The sequence below is a fragment of the Symphodus melops genome (assembly GCF_947650265.1).
Source record: "Symphodus melops genome assembly, chromosome: 17".
Taxonomy (NCBI): Eukaryota; Metazoa; Chordata; class Actinopteri; order Labriformes; family Labridae; genus Symphodus; species Symphodus melops.
The window spans coordinates 2,143,127-2,163,880 of record NC_136707.1 but is presented as its reverse complement, the minus strand read 5'-3'; the positions used below and the strand labels follow the sequence as shown (position 1 = coordinate 2,163,880).

General features: G+C 44.2%; 1 long non-coding RNA gene across 3 annotated transcripts in view; it reads left to right on the top strand.

Moving 5' to 3' along the window:
* Positions 1 to 20,754, top strand: part of LOC306838849 — a 332,925-nt gene that overhangs the window by 145,806 nt on the left and 166,365 nt on the right. Inside the window, exons 1-2 of one of the 3 annotated variants that reach the window (XR_013781131.1) lie at positions 1,095 to 1,271; positions 3,699 to 3,817. This is a non-coding gene — a long non-coding RNA (uncharacterized lncRNA). Of the gene's footprint in view, positions 1 to 1,094; positions 1,272 to 3,698; positions 3,818 to 20,754 lie in introns of those variants that run through there. The other 2 variants (XR_013781132.1, XR_013781130.1) reach the window with 2 other exon arrangements.

Genomic DNA, 20,754 nt, shown 5'->3' with positions numbered 1-20,754 from the left:
TTTTTTTTGAGGGGGGTGGGGGGGTGTTTTTAAATTTGAGTGTTTTCCTTTTTTTTTTTTTTGGAAGTTTGTTACTTGTTCATCTTTGCTTCTTCTTCCAGGGCTTAGTTTACAGTCTGCTCTCGTGTTTAAGGATCATAAATCATTCCTGCACGCCTCTGTAAGCCATAAAGAGACTTTGCTCTGGTATCATTGCTTTTCTGATCCCAGGTTATAACATGAATGCAATGCGTTTTCTATTTTCCTTAATCCATCATCTGGGAGGAGGAACGCTCTAACCTTCATCGTTCTGAAAGATTTAATTTATTATTCAGTCATACAATTCATCTTTAAAACACTGAAGTGTTTGAACCCGTTTGCATGAAACAGTAACGTTCTCCTGTCAGCTGGAACCAAACAGGCCAAAACAAACAGAGAAATATATTAACATGAAAAACAATAAACTGAGGCCTATACAGCACCTCCAGCCTGTTTCAACATTTCATATTCTGTATTAGAGCTCTGTATATTAGTCGTCTCCTTCCTTTCTGAATTCAGAGTCTGAAATGATGGAGAAGCATTTTGAGCACTGAAACCTCAGATAGATAGATCTCCTATAAAAGGTAATATGCTCTTCATTGTCCCCCCTGAGGAAATTTGACTTGGACTCAAAGTTCATGAGAGGTTAATGTGAGAAATCTGTGACACATGGGACAGGAAGTGAACGGCACTTTGAAAAGTTTAAAGTCAAACTGGAGAAATAATAAACTTTTGTTTTCAGTTTCATAGTTTTGTTTGCAGTTTTGTTGAAGTAAATATTTCCCGTCTTGTTGGGACTTTTTAGTTTTTAAGTTTTATAGCTATGACATTGGAACAAATTGACAAAAGTGAAAATAAGTGTTTGATTAGCATTTAGAGTTGTTAGGAAAAAAATCTGCTTTTTGGAGATAAAAATGCATCTTTTTGAATTTTTGAGTTCAGTTTGGTGTTTCAGAGTTTTGATTTCTTGTCTTGTTTAAGTTCTCACTTTCCCTCATGTTGTTTCCCTGTGTGTTGATGTTTGACGTTTCCTGATTGATACGTTATAGTTCTAGTCTCCACTGTTGTCTGGTTTCCTGCCTCTGTGTGTTTCCCTCCTGTCTTGATTACACTGATTGTCCTCACCTGTCTCTTCAGTCTCACCTGTGTCTGATCACCCGGTTCATTGTCTGACCTCACCTGTCTTCTGTCGGAGTGTGTTGGATGTTTATGGTTCCTGTTCCTTGTGTTTTTTTGGATTTTGTTCCTGAAGAGTAAGTTTAGTTTTTGGCTTATTCATTTAAATAAATCATTTTTTTTTTTCAGTATCTGCACTTGAGTCCAGTGACCTCTTTCCAACTCGTGACAGTTGGGACTGTTTAGTTTTGTTGGAGCGCATCTGGGGAGCTTCAGAGGAATCTAGTCTGGCAGTCTAAGCCTGTACAGCAGCATTACCATACTATTATTATCTCATATAATTAATAACACCTTGATTGTTGACTGATGCAAAAGAACCAAAATGAACACATTTCAATCTTCTATGTGTTAAAAACATGTGATGATGCTGACTGTTTGTTTCTGAGGACATGATGCCGAGGTGCTGCACCTTTGTGACCGCTCCTCCTGAAGAAGCTTCATATTGAGGTTAATGAAATGCAAATATTCAAACATTTTGTCACTTTTCTTCAAAGTGCACTCTTTTCTTTTTTGGAGGCAAAGTTGCTGGAAAAAAACGAACGAAACAAAAACCCCAAAAAAGCGAGCGAAATACTGATATGGATTTCATGGACGCCGGGGCGCTTTAATTGAAACAGGTGTGATTAGCATATTGTTTGTGTTTCACGCTGCACCGTAGGCCTATTTGTATAATACCGGGGAACCTGTATGGAAATGAGCTCTTTGAGGGGAAAAAAAAACAAAAATCATGTATCCTATTTCTTTAAAAGGGGACACAAATGTAGTGTGAAGATCATCCTGGCAAAACCACAGAGGGAAATGTCAGGAAGACGGAGGGGGGGGGGGGGGGGGGACCTGAAGGTTCAAAGAGAAAATAGCTGACTGACTCTGTAAGTGAAGCTAAGCCCGAAATGAAAAATGTTCATTATATGCCCGTCAAGGTGAAAGGAAGCCATCTCCTCGCTGCTGCAGTTAAAATGTCGACCTCTCGTTTCTCCGAGGGCGAAAAATGTAAAAAGAGGAGAAATGCTGTGTGTGTGTGTGCATACATGTTCAGCGTGTGTGTGTGTGTGTGAGTGACTGAGCTGAGCTCCAGTTCAGACAAGGGCAGCGATGTTAATGGTGCTGCTCAGTAAAATGACCCTCACATCCGTTTCTTCATACATTTTACAGCGCTTCAGAAGTCCTCATATTTTCCTCTTGTCAGCAGTGTTTGTGTATCACTGTTGTCTCTGTGTGTGTGTGTGTGTGTTTTGACCTCTACAACAAGCCCGCCGCGCCCTCTTGGACCTCCGCTTGTCTCTTCGTATGTACCTGCTCGTGTAAAAAGGCTGTTAAATCGCTCTCAGGATGCATTTTATTCAGCTGTGAAGCAGAATGTTCCGGTTGACCTCTGCAGATCACAGATGCCGTCCCCGGTGCCTCATTACTGACAATTCATATAATCTAATGTTACTTGAACGGCTCGCTGTGTTGCTGAGTGTTTATTTAAAAAAAAAAAAAAAAAACGGCTCTCATTCAGAACCGCCATGATGCTACAAACCCAGAAGAAGAAAAAAAGAAGAAAAGCAGCAGGTGGGGGCTGAGCAGCTGACCACATTTTTCCCGTCAAAAGATTTTCAGAAACAACCTCCATGGCTGGACTACAAATGAAGCCACGCGGTGTTTGATTTGTTGGATTGTGAGCTCGTGCCAAGGCCCGTTACAATTTTCAAAAGGATCCAATGCCAAGCTTTAACTATCTGTTATGGATTATGAGCTAACCTTCCACCCCAGCGTCTTTTTTCTTGTGGCAGAGCAGGATGGGAAAGAGTTCCCCTTTTTTTTTTTTTTTTTTTTTTTTTTTTTTTATGGATGTGAGCAGCGACTGCTCTGAACTTTTCAACGTTTTATCCAGTGATTACAAAGTTCTCTACTGCTGCTCCCCCCCCCCCCTTTTAATCGTCCTGTCTTTGTGATGTATCGGGAACAAGACGATTTTTAGGGATACATTTAGTCAGATTCTCAGGTTCTTTTCCAAAACACTCAAACCAACTCTCGACTGTACTGCCGCCTATCATGATGTGTTCTTGATAAGTTTTTACATTTTCTTCTTTCAGCATCAAGATTCCATTTCCTGTTTTATTTTGAATTCTTTCCCTCTCACTTTAATCCCTGTGCAAATCTCTAGTATGAGTTTCCAGTACTTCCTGTTTTATTTTCTCATATCTGTTTCTTTTTGCTGTGAATTTTCCTCGCCTTATCTTTACTGTTTCCTGTTTTATTTTGTAATTCTTCCATGTTGTGTAATCTCCAGTTTAGACTGTTGTAGTTCCGAGAGTGATTTGTTTTCCTGTTTTATTTTGAAGTTCCACAGTTTTTCTTCCCATCCCTTCATGTTGGTTGCCCTCTCGATTTTTTTAATTTCAGATTCCACGTATCTGACCTGTTTGGTAACTAATGTTATTAAAAGTGAAACGATGATTTTTGCTTCAGTGCAGTAAATCACCTCCTTACATGTTGTCTTTATATTTGTTCTCTCTCAGACTCTGGTCGCTTTAGGGTGGCGCTGACTCCGGACTTCACTCGTAGCTTCTGCAACAAGTGATTTCTCCCCCCCCCCAGTTGCCATCCCCTCTGACCTCTGACCTCCAGCCTTTGACAGGTAGGATTACTCACTCTCGCAGTACAGCTCACACCTGAAGACCTGCACACCTCATCAATACTGACAGAAATGCTCATGTTGTAGCTAAGGGGGGAAACACTGATGCCATGTGCAATCTGTTCATTCATATCAACAACATTCATATATACGTAAAGCATGTGCCCTGTTCATTTACACTGGAGGGAAACAGCAAGTGCTTTTTGATACGTTTGATTGGGAGTTGCTTCCTGTATGGTCTTGTAGCACGGAGGAATGACGCTGTTTGGAACATGTTTCCCGTCACGTAATGTCAAATGAGACTCTGAGACAGCCGCGTGACGACGACACAGAGTTCAATTCGTAACGGCGACCGTGTCCAATCGGCTCGCGAGCCTGGATACAAGAGTGTCTCCACACTGTATCCATGACATGCTTAACTCTCTGTTCTATACATTTCCGTTTCCTCCTTGTAAACATCATGACATCTGTTGTTTGTGCTGAAAGAAGACAAACGGGCATGTGGAGCTGTTGACGCAGATCACAAAGACACTCGGAGGCTCGCGGTGAGCTGAAAAACATTTACTCTCTGCGGTGTTGGTACAAGTCAGAGCATGACGTTCTGATCACGGATCTAAATACTATTTATGCAACGTTGTCCCCACTTTGTAAAAAAAAAAAAAGTCTCACAAGGGGTTGTAGAGTGAGAAAGGCGAACACCAGTGCAGCTCCGTCCTTCCTTTCTTGTTTCAAGTTGTTCAACATGAGCGACAGAGGAAAAAATGGGGCAGCGGGGTTAAAACGACGGGCGCGTCTCGCCGCGAGGACACCGCCGTAGTAAACAACCGAATGGAGCTGATTTTGTGGCTGACGCTCTGTTAGTTGGACAGGCTGTTGGTAAAAAGGTGGAGCGACAGCCGAGCTTCACCGCGGCGCTCTGACCGAATCTGGATGTAACGCTGTACGTCCGACGCCTTTCTCCTACGAGACTATCTTTCTTCAATGGCCCATCAAAAACAATAAACGCTGGAGGACAGGGTCAAGAGAGGATGCTCGAGGAGCCTACAGCTTTCTGTTTTTGAAGTGTGGACCAAGCTGCTGTAATTGACAAGTTGTGAGAACGGACTGACACCACACGATATTGAGCAGACCTCGCCGACCAGAAGACAGTAATAAAAGGGGGAAAGAACTCGAGCAACACAGTTTCTTCCCCTCCAAAAAAAAAAAAGAAACTTAATGAAACAGCGCAGACTATTCCTTTGTTTCTTACCCGAGAACAAACAATAAACTGAGTGTACAAAGTAAAGAAACTCATTTGCTCGGGCTGCAAAGACAGAAAAGTAAAATTAATAAAGCACAGGAATCTTTTCTTTTTTTTTTCCCACTACACTGCTCCAGAACTTTCTCATTATTTATCTCTTCTTGTAATTAAAAGATGTCTCAGCAGGTCTTTAAATGCCATATTGACTTAAGTTACAATCCGCTGGACACCCGGAGAAACACAATTTTTCTTCTTTTGCCATTTTGTGTAATGAGCCACTGGTTCCCTCGTCCCCTGTGCGCGGCGGCGGTGGCGTTCGAGGCGCTTTTTGTCTCGTCAGCTCGCGCTGTATGCAGACAGTAAAAGACATCGGGACTGACTCATTTGGAATGATAATCCGGTGTGTGTGTGTGTGTGTCTGCACTCGCCGAGGTTACCTCGACGCATGTCACGCTTGCATCGAAGGCGCGTGTTGTCATTTTTCTTTTCTTTTTCAAGGGCAACTTGAAAGAGGAGCCACGAAGACAAAAGTGGCATTAGTTTCTTGTCTTCTCCTCTTCGAGGCAGCCGGTATAAAAGTAACCAAGCGCCTTTTTCTTTTTTTTTTATCATTCTCTTTCCTGACGGGATGATTCAGCAGGAAGCCAACCGCCCGTCTGACTGATTCACATTTAAACATAAACAGAAATATGGCGGCTCCCGGGAGAGCTCAGCAGAGGAATGGAAAGTAGCCCCAAATTTCACAGCTGCAAATCAAATGTCTTTTTTATTGAACCCTTCCTCCTCTGTTTTCCCTCTCTTCCTCCGTGCCCCCCGCCCCCCACACCCCCCCGCCCTCGTAGCATTCTGCACACATAACAGCGCCTACTGATTGGGCTTATTTGAAGCACGCACCCTGACAAAAAAAAATAAAAAAAAAAATGGAGAAGAGGAGATTTTCCCGTGTCACGACGGGATTGAATGTGGTTCTCCAGAAGAGGAGGGCCCTGAGAGGATTATATGGCTCAGTGGGCGCTGCATTGTGCGGGGAGAGGATACAGCAGGTACCCACCGAATCCCAGCCAAGAAGACAGACTCAGTGTTGCTAGGGATAATGTTGCCTCCCAGCAATTAAACTCTGGAGGTTTTTTGGAGTGGTTTAGGGAGGAAGCTTGTTAAATTATCCCGTCGCTTCTTTTCTCTCTCCGTCAGCCTGCCTCTCTGTTATTTCTTCCCTTTTGACTGTGGCACTGCAGGAAAGCCTGAGAACTACAGGGGGAGTCATTCGCCTGGAATACTTTGCTGCTTTATTGAATCCTCCACTGCTGGTCCTTTGCATCTTTTTTCAATCACATACAGAATAAAACACGATTGCACAACCGCCCTCAATCTGAGAGAGAGGATAAATAAAAGCGCCAAAAGCAGCCAGTTGATGGCAGCTTTGAATTAGAAACATACAAGCTGTGGGAAAAAAAAACACAAACATTTAACAGCTTCAAAAGTCTAAATAATTAAGAAGTGATTCTTTATATTTTCAAACGTACTTTCTTTCACTAATTATTTTCAGTTCATCTGCTGAAAAAATAGAACTTGATGTTTCCCAGACAAACAAACCTCATTACTGTGACACACAGCAATACAACTCTGATTTGCCCAATTAAACGCAGACATGTGTCTCATGTATATTTTCGTAATTTGTTCAATAAGCCTAAAGAGATGTGCACTTTTTGCACGGCCTCATGTACAGAGCTCTGATTTGTCCTGTCTCTCCACGAAAGGCCCCAAACTAATCGCAAGCTCTCATTGGCCAGAGATGGAGATGAGTCGTCTCGACTTGACCGACCGACTCTTTCATTATCATCAGTTGTTGCATTAAATGACTTTCGCTCAGTCAAATCAGCACGAAGCTTTCAGGTTGTTGCTGTAACTTGTTAACTACGTTCAGTGACTTTAATTTTCCTGAACACCAAAACACACTTTTATAGCATCCATCCAACAGCTGGTTCCAACTAAACGATTTGATTGGACGAGAATGATTTCACGCTAATAGAGAGTACTAGTGCACTGTAACTTTTTGTCTACCTGCCGTTTGTTGAAGGTGTTTTCTGAACGCAGCTGATTAACGTTATGACAGTCGTTGTGGAGGATGTAGTGAACTTCACAACACAAAGAGAGATCATAGACACTCAATCCAAATGTGACTCTGTGCTTCCTTTGGGACTAGTGGGTCCATGCAGTAGTTCCCAATGGGACCATCCTTGGAGCATGTGGACGCAGCGGCTTTTCCTGAAGTGAATTTAAGAACACTCCCGTCCATTTCTTCATCCATGTGCCGTGTTAGGGTGCCAGATTTAAAACAAAAAGAACTCCTACTTGTTCCCTAATACTTGCGATGGATGCACTTTGTTGTTAGTTTGCCTTTCAGCTCGACCTCATAAACTCCTGCGTTGGTTTTTGGTTTTATAGGGGTGGTGTTGCTCACTAACTTTGACCACAGTCCTCATCCTCGGGCAAACAAACAGCCCATTTCAAAGGTGAAAGTCCAGAGCAATTCCTCCTTTAACAAAAAAGAAAAACATCCACTCATTTATTTCCAAATGTGACACTGTGCTTCCTCACACCCTTGGGACTACTGTGTCCGTAGTTCCAGGTCGGTTCCCAACAGCACAGCAATGCTGCGTTAACCTCTTTTCCATACACACGCGCACACACACACACACACACACACACACAGAACCACACACCCCAAGGTAACTGTGGGTAGTCGAGCCCCAAAGCCTCGTGGTCCAGGACAAATTGGTAGCGAGCGGCTCATTTACTCGGAGCCGTCATGAATGGACTGTGCCGTGACTGTGTAAACAAGTGCAAAGACTCCCAAGGGCATTCCTGCATAAATAATGACTCCGAGAGATGTTTGCCATTTGTACCACTCACTGGTTGCAGACATGGGTCAGCTAGTCTCCTCTGTGGGGAGTCTTCAGTAAACAACAGTGTCCATTAAGGACTGTGAGGAAAGTTTACCTGGTCACAGGTGCGAGGGCCGGTCTCCCAGGCAGCGGGGTTCTGGGATTTCTTTGGCTTTTATCTCCAGCTTGTTTGGAAGCTTTTTGGCTTTTTCGAGGCTCATTTTCAGGCTTTCATGGTAAAATGCTAAATGGACTTTGATTGGCTTGTAAAGCGCTTTTCGAGTCTTCTGATTTACTCAAAGTGCTTTTACAACCGCAGGTCACACCTCCACATTCACACACTGACGGTAGATGCTGCTGTGTGAAGTGTACACCTGCATTTTAACAGGCTGCTTAAACAGCTGGGAGCAACTTAAGTGTCTCTACCAATAACAAGTTGTACATATGGCTACAGGAGCTGGGGATCGAACCCCCAACCTTCTCAGCCTTTCTTCTTTAGTGTCAACCAAGACAAGTTTACCTTAGTTATTTCTATATTTGGTATTTTTTGTTGAAGTTTCTTCAGACAGAAGTCTGAAAGTAAAGTTCTCGCGTTGTCAAAAGAAGTTACTTTATCACGGTGGACATCTGGAGACTGTGTTTTGTCATTCTGCCAGGACAGAGATTTTGGTGGCAGGTTGGGAGTCAGAACACATAACATCTCCTGTCATCGAACGCTGAGCTTTGGCTTGTCTTCAGTCGACTCTAAAAAAAGCGGAGAAAGCTGTTTGAGTTGAAGCTATCTTTTGGGTTTTTTACACTTCACCCGCTCGAACAGAAAGTTTAAACAAACATCTGATACTAATGCGTGAGTCATCTTTAAAGCCATTCCTTTAATGTCACAACTATCATAAGATCTCATACATGTTAGCTACATTTATTTATGTACATTGTAGGTGTACAGTCAGTACTTCGTTCTGAAGGAACTTGGGTCGGGAACTGGAGGGTGGCTGGTTCAAGTCCCGGCACGGAGCAAAGTGTGGACGTTGGTTTGATAGCTGGAGAGGTGTAAGGTCAAATCCAGAGTACTGCCTGAGTGACCTTTGAGCAAGTTACCAAACCAGCAACAGCCCCATTAATGAGTGTATGTCCACAGGTCCTGTTTGTGGCCATATGTGTGTGAGTAGCATGTCTCAATAATAGTGTTAAAGTATGTAAAGAATATACCAATGAGGTTGATTTGTACCTCCAGAGTCTTTAGATATTTCTCTGATAACTCATTCACACAGTGTCAGGTCAGCGCTCATTTTTAATTTTAGTTTTTCAATATCAGATCTCTAATCAGAGTTTCATCATTTGTGGAGAGAGAGAGAAAAAAAAGTGGATAATGTCATGATCTACCGTGCTGAACAAGTAGAATAATTCAACAGACAATGGGCCTGCATGGAAAGTCAAGCAGAGTTCAAAGTCTTTAAGATCTTCTGTTAAATTTTTACAGCCCAATCATTCCTGTGGATTTATATGAAACTTGCAGAGGAGCTGGACCAATCCTGCTCAACCACTTTGTTCACAAGTGCACAGAGCGCCGATCACCACCAGCTCCATGAGCTTCATCTTTTTTTAACTGTCGTCGCTTGCACATCAGTATAGCTGCTTGGGGAACTCTACAGCCGACCACCAGGGCAGCGTGCAGCGCTCAGAATACTGTTTCATAATTGTTTGGCATATTTATTTTATTTTTCCCGCTCGGAGCGTGGGTTTTGAGGGAGAATGGGAGCGCTAGAGCAGGATGTGTCGGTGGGAGAGAGGGGACGAAATAAAGAGGGGAGAGACAAAGAGACGCCCACTCCTCATTAGCTTAAACATTGCGTGCATCCGTTCATCCTGTAAGATAACGTTTTAAAGGGAGGAGAAATGAAAGGAAAGCGGAAGCCTCCATGTACCGCGCCACAACATGGGATGGAGATATAAAACAAATCCCCACACTTACACTTCGCCATCTGTTCATCTTGGAGAAGAGCACGCCTTTGCGACACTTTTTCTCTCCCCTGCCTTAGAGACCATGGAGCTCTGTGAGAACGCGTACAGCTTGACAAAGTGACATGCCTGGATGCCAGCCCTGTGGCTGCATGCCCTCTTCCCCCCTCTTAGAAACTCACTTTTTTTTTTCTTTTTTCTTTCTGGAGATAGTTTGCATATCTAAATCCAGTTTTTGATAGCATATGCGAAATGCAAAGTGACATAATACAGTTTGAGCTCCATGTGAGAAAGGGAATTATCTCAGCGGTTATTGTTTGCGCCGCGTTACAGTAATCACTTTCTTCCGGGAGCGCCGACGTGACTCACTCACAAGTTGACCTGCTGTCATTATCTATTCCCTCTGACAGTATTTATGTATTTGGCTTGATATTTTGTTTCCCTTCAGGTGAATTAGAAATGAATTTGGAAATAGAATAAATGAATAAAAGGATGATGAAAAAATGAGTAATCCCCCTTTGCAAATTGGAACAAGGAGTAAATCCCAGCGGCTGTAAATCCTCCTCTGTTTCTATCGCACGCTCTGTTTTCTTTCATTTTCTCTCTCTCTCTCTCTCTCTCTCTCTCTTTCAAAATGGTGTTTGGATGCTTCAGAGGAAGTGGTCGATGCTCACAGTGAAACACGCGTCATGGGCTGCTTCCCTGCGAGCTCCACAGCCAGACAAACTCCCCGGTGGTCTAATTGATACAGGATGTGTTTTCCAAACTCCTGAGGAAGGTCGCATCCTAAGAGTCCGACACACTGTAGGGACACTCACGCACACACGAGAAAAAAACAAACTCAGTGGAAAGTGTTATTTACACAAAGAGTAACTTCTTAGATGTTGCAGATATCATGTAATTGAATAATTTTCCTCCCCACATCGACACCTACTGGACCTATTCTAGTTCATTTACCAGCTGATTTCCTTCCTCCTAAATTTAATTCTGGAGCCTCACAGACGGATTTTAAGATAAGAAAATTGAAGTTTCTGCTGTAGACAAACATCTGTGTGAACGTCAAACCGAAATAGTAGCCACCCACGCCATGTGCCTGAATCCCGAGCGAGGGGAATATCGGAATGTTAAAGGGATAGTTTGGAATATTTCAAGTGGAGCTGTGCATAGTGTAAGGCAGAGGGAATGCAGGTAAGTGTGGCCCCTTTAAGGAGAGACCGGCCGGGCTTCAGGTCAGAAACGTTCTTCTGCCTGACCGACATCTCCACTGACTTACAGTTTATATTGAACTATCCCTTTAACATAACTATAACATGATCCCTCAACCCGATCCAAATCCTGACCCTGTTTTCCATATCCATATTTTTTTTTTATCATTCTGATTTCTCTAACAAGTTTTTGTTTCACACAAATCTATAAAAGGAGAAACCAAAATCTTTGATTAAGAACTTTTATTTTTTGCTTACTTTAAAAGCATCACACCTTAATTTGAACTTCTTTTTTTCCCTCCTTTTTTTTTTTTTTTTTTTTTACATTTGGTTGGATTGCTCACCCTCCCTCCATCGCGCCTCATAATCGTCAAATTCAGAGAATTCACTCTTTCAGTGTCAGAAGTGATAGCAGTCAAAGATGTGGTTCAGGGTCACTGAAAGGCTAAGGAATAAAGACTGAGGGGTTGGATATGCTCTGAATCAAAACTAGTCACAAAAAAATTAAAGAAAATCTTAATGTTGGCAAAAAGTGACTATATTACTGTCTGAAACAAAGAGTCGACATACGTGATAAAAGAACGGGTTTTTTTACTAAAAAAAAAAAGACTACTGTGTTCTTGTAAACAACATAAAACATCCTCGTCCCTCCAGCTGATTTACATGGATTAATTGGAGCTTGTGTCTCTGTGGTTTGGACATTAGTTTCTGGGTGACACACCCCCTCCCTCCTGCCCGCCTTTGCCATGCCAAGCGTTGACACATGGCCGGCTGTGCATCCTTTTTATTTTTTTTTGCGCTGTTTTTGGTTGAAGCCGTGTCCTCTCCGCTCGGCCCCCTCGGCCTGCCCCCCCCCCTCCCCCCTGCCATAAAGAGGACATCCATCAGGACAGGTGTAATTTGCCATGCAGTCACGCTTCTCTGCTAATACAATTTGTTAACCAGTTGTTAAATGTGTGTGTGTGTGTTTGCCCGCACGTGCGAATGCACAGTGTGACCTGAAGGTTTGCCTCTCTCTCTCTCTCTCTCTCTCTCTCTCTGTGTCAACTTTACACAAGTTTCAGCTCACTTTTCACACCATCATCACCCACGTCTTTCGTGAGCTCTCACCTGTTTCACAAGGACGCTGACCGTCCTAATTGGCTGCTTGGCTAATGAACTTTAGTTTCATGAAACTTCATATGAATTAGTTCAAAGACGGGTCCGCTTCTCTTTTAAACTTGTGTTCAACACGGTGTGCATGAAGAGCGTTGAGCTCATAGATGCTTGGATCATTTGCAGGCTTGATACAACGGCTGCTGCTCCCCTTCCCGTTCGTTCGACACGTATTTGTTGCTCAGTGACATTGAAGTGACCCGGAAAATTCTATGCCATTTAAGTGCTTGAAGGATTTTTACACATCTCGACAAAATGCACGTATAGCTGGTTTCCCTCGCTGGAGTCTTTTTTTTTTTTTTTTTTTTTTTTTTTTTGAGAGTGTCATCTCTTCCCTCCTTCCTGCTGTAATGAAATTCTACAATTACTGCGCTCTTCAGGCCTGCTTGTTTTGTTCCCCTCACTCTTGCATCACATGGACTGGCTTTCCTCGACACCCTCGCACAATGCCGTTTTAATTCCGGTTACACAACACTAGATGTCACTCCAATGTTCTGAGATTAGTTTGATGTGACTGCGTTTGCCCACAACCTAGGTGGACAATCCCTCTTCGCCTTTTTAGCGCGTTTCCTCCCATCAGCTCGCAATGCTTTCACATCACATCACATCACGCTCCCCCCCCCCCCCACCGTTGTTAACCACGGATCAAATGCTCGTGTCATCCGAGTCGGAGATGCTGCCTCAGATAAGCAGATTTAAAGTGTGTGTTATTTGAGCAGAAAAGCGAAGAGGGGGTTAGCGCTGCGGTGTGATCCCGGGTCTCGAGGGGAGGCTCCCGCTTGTCAGAATGTGCTGTTGCAGGATCTTCCTGATGAAGTCATTAAGAAGTCATTAAGAAACCATTAAGAATCATTAAGTCGGCGAGGTGGCAACTCGGATGCGCGCACAGCGAAGCGCCAGGCATCAGGAAAACTTGTTAATCACGCAGTTTATTTGTTTCCCCAGTGTGAGACTGTAAATACTATGACAGTGTGTTGAAGTGTGCCTCCTAATGAAAGTCTGTATTAGCTCCTTCGCCAGCGTGCGAACGCCCCGTCTCCAGAGGGGCCACTCTCATCATCACACAATGGCTGCATCCTCGCTAGCTTACTCTCAAAAGCAATAAACAAGAGTACGCGGTTCTGATTCTGTGTCCCCCCCCCCTCCCCCCTTTAATCGGCCAGGTGGCTGCGTCTGAGGATGGCGGAGGAATCGGGGAGCTGTGCTTTTTGTCCTTTCTGCTTTTGATTTGGAAGAAAAGCACCTCAGGATTAAGAGCACTAAAAAAAAAACATGGTTCTGCACCAAATCGTGATCTGTTTGTATTCGTCCAAAACATGCAAAACATTTACTCAATTACACACTAGATCTTTGACACATTCCTTTTTTTTAAGATAAATCAGGAAGCACATCAGATCCAGATACCCACCAATGAAAAATAATAAAGAATAAAATCACATCGACTACCGCGCTTTTTAATGCTGGTCCTTCAATAAATCTTGATAAGAGATATATAAGAAATATTTCATCCATGTGACATCCTTCAGGATCCTCGACCTCAACTTGCTCTAATGGTCTGTTATCAATCAACTAAATCAATCAATTATCAATCCATGAAGTGTGATCTCAAGACGCTTCCATACAAACGTGCATGATGGGATAACATGCAGGCAGGATTCCTCCTCACCTTCCTGTTGTCTTCACTTCCTTGGTGCTAAGGTGGAGGCCCCCGCCTGTGTGTGTGTGTGCGTGTGCATCACGGGTATGCACGCCTGCCAAGTGTCGGCACTCATCATGCCTATATACGCGTGCCCTCAGTGTTTGTCTAGCTGATTGTGTGTGACCACTAGAAGCTCCATACTGTGACAGGTCGGGAGGCGGAGGGTGCTGCTTCAACAAGCGCTGAAGAGCTCTTATCTTCCTCATTAGGTCTGAGCGAGATGTTGCCTTCCCCCTTAATTATCTCCATACAGTAAATCTCTCATTAGGAGGTCCCTCTATAGGAAACTCCAGAGACACGGGGGGCTATCTCCATCATGAGGAGGAGGAGGGAGGGGACCGAGGCTGAGGGGCCACGTAACGCTGCTATCAGGCCAAACGAGGCTCCGTGGGGCCAGCAGCCACTTCTTCAAGGTCCTTTAAACGGGAGGTGAGGGTGAAACGTGTCTGAGTCGTTCTCCATCCAGTCCTTTTAACTGTACAAGTTAGGCTACATTTTTGAAGGGTCATTGGTCTGGTAAATAAACAAGAATATTGAGGGATTTTTATGTTTGTGATTTGTCATAGATGAATCTTATTTGGTGCTATTTGAATATTCTTTGCCAGGTTTTCACGGAGAGGATGACGTGGCAGATATTTGAGAGATGAAAAGTTGTTGGACTTTTGGGTGCGGAGGCAGATGTCTGACTTATAGACAATCTTCGACATTTCCTATCCTGAGCTTGGAGTTTGCATCCTCTGTGAACAAGTGGCCTTTTTTTTTTTTTTTTTGTCGTAATCTGAATTGAGCCATCATGTTGGGCTCCTGTATCTCTTAACCAGACTCGATTCCTCCCGAGGTGAGCGCCGCTGGAGTTTAAACTTCTTCGTCTCTAAGTCTAGACATGTTGGCCTCCGCAGCTGCTCTGACGTGACATATATCTGTCATCCTTGAAATGTTTCTGAGCTTTCTGAATCATTTACCGACCGCGTACCCCCCCCACGCCCCCCCCGCCTGCTGTGAACACACATCCAAAATAAACACTGAAAAATGCAGGTGCGGCCCCTGTAAATCTCTGCACGAACTTTCACTGTCATTCAGCTGTTTGCAGCTATCGAAGGATATTGACATAAGTGCTGTCAGAATAGCAGAAGAGCAGCCTGACAGATGGCTTTCAGCTGCCATATTCAGCTTATGGATGTGGCTTTGTCTGCACATTTGGCTCGACACCTGCCCCCCCCCCATCGCTTCTTCCTATATCTGGGGAAAAAAACAAAAAAAAACAACCCCCTCCCGTTGACCGCGTGACCCGGGTCAACCGACTTCTCTCAGGGATTAATCCTTGCTGTGTGTAAACACATTAACTGGCAATTAATATGGTGATTCTGCTCCAGATGTGCTTGTAAAAGTGGAGTTTGGACTTGGCAGGCGGCTTTTCTGCATCCATATGGGTTAGCTGTCGAAGCAATATTCCACCTGCTCCTGCCGCCATTATTTTTCACACATGCAAACAAATGCCCCAAATGAGAGAGCCACAGCATTTGGTTCAGCTGATGAGCGAGGGAGGGAGGGAGGGAGGGAGGAGGCGGGGGAGGAGGAGGTGAGGGGGGGGGGGGGGGGGCCTCATCGCCGCAGCATTCACATACACCTGGTTAGTATGTGTTGGGAATCTGTTTCTGCTCTTCCGTTATGTTAATTCAAGTCCTCCTCCCACACTCGGAACATGATGATGTGAGGGTTTCATCAACAGCTGCAACTGTCTGTCGAGTGATACAACATTACTGCATTATCAGTGCTTTTTTTTTTTTTTCTCTCCCCGTCGACGAGTTAAACTTCGACAAACTTTCCAAAAACGTGGGATTGCGTCGATAACGTGGAGGGGGGAAATGATGTAAAGCGGGGGAAATAGTTTGAAGCCCGCAGCGGCGGCTCAATCACCGTCTGTGACATTTCACCTCAACCTGCTAACTGCGACACGCACGCGCCGCAGAATCCCTCAAACAAATTGAACCGAATTGTGCTGAATTACTTTTTTCTCGCATCGATCCGGCCCATTTTCAAGCTGTGTAATTTAATCCCCCCCCCCCTACACCATTACTAGGCCTATATATCATCTTTGTTTATGAAGAAAAGGGCGATCAATACAAAAATAATCCTCACTCTCTCAGAGATTCTGAGTCAATGTGAAACATGATGCGGCACTATTATCATTCAAAAGCAGCGTGGCAACCCGATCGGCCTCAGATTGTTCTGCCGCAACTTCAGTGGCAAAGGTCTGATCTGACTGGCAGCGTGGAGGTATTAAAATAAAACAAACACTGAAACAGATAAAGCTCACGCCGCGTGTCAACCACACGCCTCTTTTTTTTTTTTTTTTTTTTTACCCTGCATGTTGGACGCCTGCACGCCGTCCTCCACTTCTCCTCAGTCAGGTGCATGCAGGTCACAGCTGAGATATTGTGTAACGCCTGCAGAGACCGTCGGTGGCATCAACCAGCTGCACAAAGAGTGGCTGCGCGCAGCTTCTGCTAACTCCCTCTCTCTCATCAGGATTTCCTCAAAATACACCCACTAATTCAGAATTCAGAGCGGCAGCTAAAAGCGGGCTAGTTTTCATGTCACACATCGTCTCCATCTATTTCTTTTCCCATCTCAGGCACAAAAACTGCAGCGCTCTCATCACCCACTAGATCGACTCCATGATAGAAATATAAATGTATGCATATTTTAAAGCCGTCCCCGGTAGAAAACACCCACATTTGAATGCTTTTGTACGGAATAATCACAGGATTCCCAAGCTGCTTGCATCAGTGCCTTCTTGTCTCGCTGCCTTTGCCTCTGTGTGTTTTAAAAAGCCGGCGAGCGGGGAAGACATTGATCTTATTTTGACTTGACATGATACACTGGTGTATTAAAGCTCATTAAATGTTCGCAGTGCATATACCCGTACACCTCAGATGCAGCTGTTAACCTTGCAGGCTTTTGTCATTAACTGTTTCCGCATCACAAATCTGAAATTGTACCCACGTATTTGTGAAGCAACATGAAGGTGTTAGCTGCTCGTTGGTAGCTTTAAACATCTACGGAGGCTATAAGCCTAAAACAGCTGCTACTTTTTACGCCTTTTATTCACAGAAAGGCGGTGGGTAGAGTCAGAAATCAGAGAGAGATGGGAAAGGAGCCAACCGTTGGATTAGGGCCGCCCGCTTTAAGAGCTACAGCCTTCATTCACAGGGAGCACAAACTAGCCACCATGCTCCCAGCACCGCTGCTAAAAAATACCCTAAAGGTCACGTTATACACAATCCACTTCCCAATCTCTCTCTCACTCTAACATGCATCTCTAGTCTGTCTACAAACCCCCCAATGAGGAGAAAAGTCCATCCTCTCCGTCTTCTGCCTGCTCCACTTTGCAGAAAATGTGCGCTCAAACAGGCCGTTTGGAGATTTCCCCTTCATGACATAACAAAGGGCAGTAGCCCCTCCCCCAGGTGGGTGACACTCCCACAGCTAGGTGTTTGTTCTGCCTCCTCAACGTAAACAATAAGACGCAGCTGACGATCTTCAAAAGTGCCTCCTTAAATAAATATTTGACGCCTTCCTGTTGTACCGAAAACATTTTCAGGATTTGGCGTGAAGCAAAAAAAAAAAGACAATTTTCTTGACTGGACTCACAAACGTCCCTTTTTTGACTCGTTAGTTAAGGGTTCACTTCAAACTCCCGTCGTTAAGAAATATTTGAAGCTGTCCAATAAAAGAGGAAAGTCTGCAGGGAATTATTGATCACTGTTAATGTGTTGTTGTTTAAATATTGTATTTCTCGCTGGGAAATTGAAGCCTCGGAGAAGAAAAGTCACCAACACAAATCCCCTCCCTCTCAGTAAATGAAAACATGAAACAAACACCTCTTCCACTCCAGGAGGACTTCATTAATAATACCCACCGTGTGACAGGAAGCGGTGGGATTTGTGCGAAATGTGACATTAATTCCGAGAAACAAAACCACCAATCTCACCGCTTGCCACAAAGGAATCACAACTAATTGGACTCTATTGCTGCACTGTAAGTTCATGTAAAAAAAAAGGCTTTACGTGGCACTTTTAAAGGCAGTGTGGGGAAGCTTTGGCGTAAATTAGACATCAACTGAAAGAAACTAAAACAAGACACCAGACTGCTGGCTGTTTTTCGAGCAACGGCTACAAACCTCCCACTCTCTGCCACATGGGGTCTGTCCTCCAGCCCGGCCCGGATGGACTAGTGCTCCCCCGATGGTTGCATCCTTTCCCTAAGGTCCGCCGTGTGCCGACGGGCAAAGGGGAGAGATGCACTAGCAGACGCTGGCCACAGTTGCTCTGCCTGGCATGAGCATCGTGTTGGCTCCGAGCAGACCCGAGTCTTCCAAGAGCTCTGTCTTTTCCGGGCCGGCCTGAGCGCCCGCATGGGGCCTGGCATGCTGAGCGTGAGCTTGGCATCCCGGACAAACAACAGGAGGTGGAGGCATCCTCGCTCTTTCTCTCTCCTGATGATCTGCTCCAAGGACGATTTCTCTTCTCTCGAAACTGGCTGCTGTTGAAGCACACAACAACAGCAGCAGCGGCGGCGGCGGCGGCGGTGTTCACAGACCTTCAAAAGGAATAGAATAGAACAAAAAGGAACTAAGGGAATATGTTTGATTCGCTTGAAACATATTGCAAAGAATCGCATCCAGGCTAATTAAATTGCATTCATGTCTGGAAGCAGAGACATTGACATGCAGAAGATGCATGCGTTATGTGTTAGAATCTCTGGCTGTGTCTCGGCCTCTGTGCTTTAACAAAACATTCGGCCAAAGAGTCTGCCAGATTTCCTCCATATCTGCTAATGGTGGAATATAAACCTAATGGCATGTCTGTTACAGCCGGGATGAAACCATCCTGATAATCAGGGTGAACTCGCGCTCTGTTTCTCTGCATGATTTAGTCTGATATGTTATTTTGTGTCCTGCTATGTTCAAGCCTCCAAGTTGGCATTTAGTTCCCCCCTTGCCATCTTGGACTTTTGGATCCAGAAAGGACCACATTTTAAGGTGGGGGGGGGGGGGGGGCAGGAGAGGGTCTACAACATTTGAGGAAATTCTGAGTTAGCAGCTAACATTAGCGCTACCTTGGTGATTGAAATGTGCATACCTGAGTTATTGTACTTACACGTAATGAGACGCTATGAGCTGTCAAATCTACCTAAAGAAAGCTGACTGACTCCTCAGTGTTAACAAATGAACAGTCAGTCACAACAAAGTCATTAGTAAAATCTTTACAGGCATGGATCATCATTTTCTCTCTAAACGATCAGCAGTGATGGGGAATCCTAGGAGTTATTGTCCCCCCCCCCCCCATATTACAAGTTTAACAGTATGGGGGCAGTATAATGAACGTGACTTACTGGACCTTACTGGATTTAAATACGCACTGTTTCCCATCTCGACAAAAGAATAGCGTTAAAGAAAAGTCGGCAGGGCGTTTGTGTTGCAGACTGGCTTGTTTAGTAAATATTATATCTCCGGCTGTTTTTCTGTTGTATAAACTGTAGCGCATCACCAAGCTGAGCGGAAATTATTTCAAGTTTGATGTACTTACAGCAAAACATCTCAACTCCACAAACACCTGTCTCGTATTTCAGAAAGACAGTCGGCGCACTGCAAGCGTTAATCAACTTTTTTTTTTTTTTGTGCCAAAAGCTGCAGAATGATCTCGATGAAGGCTTCACAATCCTGCTGCCAGCTGTATTGTTGTGTATAGATTACTGACTTTAATTCCCAGCACTTTCTACAGCTGCGCCGGTGTAGTTCACTTGCTCCATTATGCCATACTGTGAAAGTTAGCAAGTCAACAAAAGGTCAAAAGGGAGCCAGCAGTGTGAGGCGATGCATCCAACCCGTGCTGCTTGTTATTCACAGAGCTTTAAAAAAAACAAAAGACAAACTAAACTTTTATTTTGTGGCTGTACATCTCCATCACTGCATCGTCATATTGATCTCGCACTGCGGCTAATGAGCCGGGAGCTACACTCTCTTTCACTTCTCCCACCGCGCCGACTGACCAACAGGACATCTGAATCCTATCATCGTCCTTCAGGCGTCACGTGACTGCAAAAAAAAAAGAAAAGAAGATGCAGCATCTCATTTGCATACGGCACTGTGCGGATGGCTAGTTTCCTGACCGCCCCAGCTGATGAAAATAAAGGAAACTGTATTTTAAAGCAGCGCCCTTCCTGCAACCCCCATAATTCATGCTGTTTATGATGTAAATATTTCAGAGAGGTGGGATGACCCCACAGCATGGCAAAGGCCATTAATAATCATAAAAAATATGAACCGCCCTCTCCGTGATTAACCGCATGCGTTTTGCATAATGCTTTGTTTGCCGGTGAGCTTTAAGTCGTTTACTATCAGCCGGCCAAACTGTCAAAGTAACAAAGGCGACTTCAAAGTGAGATTTATGTATTTTTTCGTGTGTGTGCGTGTATCACTAGTTACTCGACAGTTATCTCCACGCAGGCTCGGGAGACAGAGGCCGCCTGTTATGAAACCAAGAACTGTGTCTCTGCAGAGGAGCATTTCTGCAAACACTTCACAAAGAGTGATGCACAGAAGTGTCATCAAAAGCTCCTAAAAAAAAAAAAAAAAGAAAAAAAAAGTGAAGTGGTCAAATGCTCCCTATCTCAGTTATGTGATGAGGTGCAGGTTATGTAATGGATTCATATTTCAATTCTCGAGGGGTTTTACGTCTCCAGTTTTGAACATTTTAAACCTTTTTTTGACTTTATTAACACATATAATGTCCAGT